Raw genomic sequence first — 5,045 nt, 5'->3', positions numbered from 1 at the left:
GTCCTTGTGGGTGATTGTTTTATGTGAGTTCAGTGTAGCTCGGTGGAGCTACTCGTACCTTGTGTTACCGGGATAGATTATTCCCCTGTGTCTGTATTTTGTTGGAACTTCCCATACCTTGTATTGCCGGGGTAGATTGTTCCCCTGTGCCTGTATTTTGTTGTCGCTATCCAGCGCAACTGTGTACGACGGAATAAACTCTGTATTCGGTGATTTACCCTCCTGCGCCTGACTCCTTCTAATCACACTCATCACAGAATTTTAATGTGCCTTAATAACAAACGTGTAAGCCATCTGTAAATACAAAAAATATGTTAAATTACGAGCCTAGTTGGTTTAACCACGGAAAGAGACAGGAACCTTCCCGCTAGCCATGATTGGCTGAGATAATGGGTGGGCTGGATATGCCGAGAGATGAGTTCGGATTGGTCTGCCATGTAGCACGCTTCTGTCTATAACATGAGCTGGTCAGCATGTGTAGGTAATCCTTTCTAACACAGTTTTTTAAAAATATACATCAAGTAGTAGAACTGCAAAAGTGTTGCTCTCCACTTTCTGTTTTGAAATCAGTGGAATTAGAGTATGATAGCTAAGGGGATGGAGAAGATTCTGGCGTTTGATTGCAAATATGCAGAGGGAGTCGAAAAGAGAACACACAGAAGGCTATTGTATAAAACACCTGTCTCCGGATTACATCTTCAAACTAAGGGCAACCATGGAATCCGTGACAGAGAGGAAGAAGCGTCCATCCATGTATATGGGTAAGATGGTCTAGCTAGCTACATTTTCAGATATTACACATTTCTAATTTTGTCAGAAAGTCGTTTTCATTTCAAGTTAAAGCGTACTGTTAGCTACCTAGCTAACGTTAGCTGGCTGGCTCGTTAGCTAACGTTACGTGTATGATCTGGGTAGTAATATTATTTGTATCTCAGAGCCATTTGCATTGCTCGTTATAGCCTAATGTTCGCTCGCTAGCTAACATTGAACCTGGTTGGTTAGCTACCTGCAGATTCATGCCCTGTGTAGCTCAGTTGGTAGAGCATGGCGTTTGCAACGCCAGGGTTGTGGGTTCGATTCCCACAGGGGGCCAGTATGAAAAATGTATGCACTCACTAACTGTAAGTCGCTCTGGATAAGAGCGTCTGCTAAATGACTAAAATGTAAATGTAATGTAAAAAAAAAAAATAATAATAATAATGTAAATGTATAACATAAAAGCAGCCTAACCAGCTCTGCTAGGGCAAGTAAAATGGTCAGAGTGAGCTGTTCTCTCATTTGTGTCTGGAAGTAGCTAGCAAGTTAGCCATTTAGCTTGGGTGCTTGACTGCTGTTGTTAGGTCAGATCGCTCGGATCAACCCTCGGACAGAGCGTCCAGTGTGCGCTCTGAACGCTTCGAGAGCGAAACGCTCTGAATTTACAAACTGACAATCTGACAACGCTCTGAGTTTACGAATGCCCAGAGCGCACTCTGATCGCACTCGAGCACTCTAGATTGAATTTAATAACAAACCCATAGTATTAACCAGCCTTCAGTCTTGAAATATTTGGTTGTTTAGTACATGGCCTCACATGTGAATCCTTAAAGAGATGGGTGGGAATAAGGCTTAAGAGGGTGTGAACGATGTTGAATGGGTGTAGACAAAGAAGAGCTCTGCAGTAGGTTTACCAAAACATTGCAGGGCCATTTTCTCAAAAGTGAGGTTACAAGTTTATCAACTTTCAAAGTAGAATTACTTTCCCATTGTTCCTCAACTGTAGTGTATGATATACCATTTTCTAGCTCTGAGTCTCTACTTTTATCCAATGTAAAAAACAAAATTTCAAATTTTGCTACATAAGATCGAGCCGGTCAGTCACATATTACTCTGTAGCAGTAGAGGCTGCTGAGGGGAGGACGGCTCACAATAATGGCTGGAATGGAGTCAATGGAATGGTATCAAACACATCAAACACATGGTTTCCATGTGGTTGATACCATTCCATTGACTCCATTCCAGCCATTATTATGAGCAATCCTCCCCTCAGCAGCCTCCACTGCTACAGAGTAATATGAGAAGAATGCAATTGCTGAATGTATGTAGATATTCTAAAGTAAGTGTTTTGATACCTTTCAAATGTAGTAACAGGTCCATGTATGTAGAGTAAATAACCATTTATTATGAGCCGTCCTCCCCTCCGCAGCCTCCACTGCTCTGTAGGCTATTGACCTATTCAAAGCTTCCTCCACCATAGATCTGTCTGTAGTTATTGAACTCAACCTGCAGGAGGTTTGTTTGTTGTGATTGAGTGGGGGGAAACAGCTGCGGGAAAGGTTCTGACAGATCTGTCTTGGTGGTGGCAAGGACACACCCAAGAAACACCCCCATCAAACCACACCCACAAGCCAACTGATGTTTGGCTTCTGTCATGGCTGTCAGCATTTCTTGAAGGGCAAACCAAAAAAACGAGGCCAAATCAGCGGGTGCAGTTTCGAGAGAGAGAGAGAGAGAGAGAGAGAGAGAGAGAGAGAGAGAGAGAGAGAGAGAGAGAGAGAGAGAGAGAGAGAGAGAGAGAGAGAGAGAGAGAGAGAGAGAGAGAGAGAGAGAGAGAGAGAGAGAGAGAGAGAGAGAGAGAGAGAGAGAGAGAGAGAGAGAGAGAGAGAGAGAGAGAGAGAGAGATTTGAATTATCTTTATTATTTTGGAACTTTTGTGAGTGTAATGTTTACTGTTAATTTTTTGTTTACTTCACTTTTGTTTATTATCTATTTCACTTGCTTTGGCAATGTAAACATACAGTTGAAGTCAGAAGTTTACATACACCTTAGCCAAATACATTTAAACTCAGTTTTCACAATTCCTGACATTTAATCCTAGTAAAAATTCCCTGTCTTAGGTCAGTTAGGATCACCACTTTATTTTAAGAATGTGAAATGTCAGAATAATAGTAGAGAGAATGATTTACTTCAGCTTTTATTTATTTCATCACATACCCAGTGGGTCAGAAGTTTACATACACTCAATTAGTATTTGGTAGCATTGCCTTTAAATTGTTTAACTTGGGTCAAACATTTCGGGTAGTCTTCCACAAGCTTCCCACAATAAGTTGGGTGAATTTTGGCCCTGTGCTTCACGGTTGGGATGCTGTTCTTCGGCTTGCAAGTCCCCCTTTTTCCTCCAAACATAACGATGGTCATTATGGCCAAACAGTTCTATTTTTGTTTCATCAGACCAGAGGACATTTCTCCAAAAAGTACGATCTTTGTCCCCATGTGCAGTTGCAAACCATAGTCTGGCTTTTTTATGGCGGTTTTGGAGCAGTGGCTTCTTCCTTGCTGAGCGGCCTTTCAGGTTATGTCGATATAGGACTCGTTTTACTGTGGATATAGATACTTTTGGACCTGTTTCCTCCAGCATCTTCACAAGGTCCTTTGCTGTTGTTCTGGGATTGATTTGCCCTTTTCGCACCAAAGTACATTCATCTCTAGGAGACAGAACGCGTCTCCTTCCTGAGTGGTATGACGGCTACGTGGTCCCATGGTGTTTATACTTGCGTACTATTGTTTGTACAGATGAACGTGTTACCTTCAGGCGTTTGGAAATTGCTCCCAAGGATGTACCAGACTTGTGGAGGTCTACAATTTTTTTCTGAGGTCTTGGCTGATTTCTTTTGATTTTCCCATGATGTCAAGCAAAGAGGACCTGAGTTTGAAGGTAGGCCTTGAAATACATCCACAGGTACACCTCCAATTGACTCAAATTATGTCAATTAGCCTATCAGAAGCTTCTAAAGCCATGACATCATTTTCTGGAATTTTCCAAGCTGTTTAAAGGCACAGTCAACCTAGTGTATGTAAACTTCTGACCTACTGGAATTGTGATACAGTGAATTAATCTGTCTGTAAACAATTGTTGGAAAAATGACTTGTGTAGAGAGAGAGAGAGAGAGAGAGAGAGCACACAGATTGCGAGAGGAGAGGAGAATTGTCAATGATTTATACAGATAGAGCATATGGTGTTGGCTGCCTCACTGTCTAACAGCCAACAGATGGAAAATGTGAAAAAGTTTTAATTTATTCACAACACCGGCAGTCCTACCAAGTCTTACCATGACCTGCTTGGTATCATTATTTAGTATAGTAACAACCCACAAAATCTTTCCGCTATTAAGTAAACTCCATTCAACTAGTCCATCACAACAACTGACACCTTTTTGCATAGTACAACAAAGTACAGTGCAGCTAAAAACAGTATAATTTAACAGACCATCATATCCAGCAAGGATAGTTCAGTACAGCATCAATTTACAGTAGGTGCAGCTATTCATGTCCACACACCATCTCTGGCCTTTTAAGCAGTTATAAAGAAATCCAACAGCCATGGCAGGATTGTGTAACCTATAATGTACAGTATGGCTAACCACTGTCCTTGAATTACTGTATCAGTCCAAGCAACCAAAGAGATTATCTTGCCAAACCCACCATAAACTGCCAAAAAGCCAAGTCACAATCACAACAGATCTAGAATCTAGAATTATATATGAGAAAGCCTTCTTGAAAACGAATAAGCCTAATGAAATATTGATTAATAAAAAGTATTTAAAAATATATATCAACCTAAAAAAAGTAACTTTAGCCTAAAAAAATGTGGTTATTCCCAGATATTATTCTCTAACAGAATAGCGTGATCAGTAGAGTCTGATGTTTGACCACTTGTCTTACTTTGTCCATCAAAATAGTGCATCTCTTACCGTTTAAATGGTCTGTGAGTGACCGCTGACTTTCCTTCCTGCTTTTCTTGAGTGGCCTCTGAATCTTATTATGGAAAAATACTTTATTTGCTGAAGGAAATGGACCCCCTCCAATTCCAATGGAGAGAGTGGCACTGTAAGAAAATGTATTGGTCCAGGATCCACAGGTGAGTAATCCCTTGATTTCCTATCTTCTACTTGAAAACTGGTAGCCCCTCCTTTGGGAAATAGCTGATCACTTCTCCTCAAGGCTGGCGACCATGATGACAAAAACAATACAGAGGAGAATGGTGATGATAATGACAATGATGATGA

Source organism: Coregonus lavaretus (assembly GCF_964263955.1).
Source record: "Coregonus lavaretus genome assembly, chromosome: 17".
Classification (NCBI taxonomy): domain Eukaryota; kingdom Metazoa; phylum Chordata; class Actinopteri; order Salmoniformes; family Salmonidae; genus Coregonus; species Coregonus lavaretus.
This window is presented reverse-complemented; position numbering follows the sequence as displayed.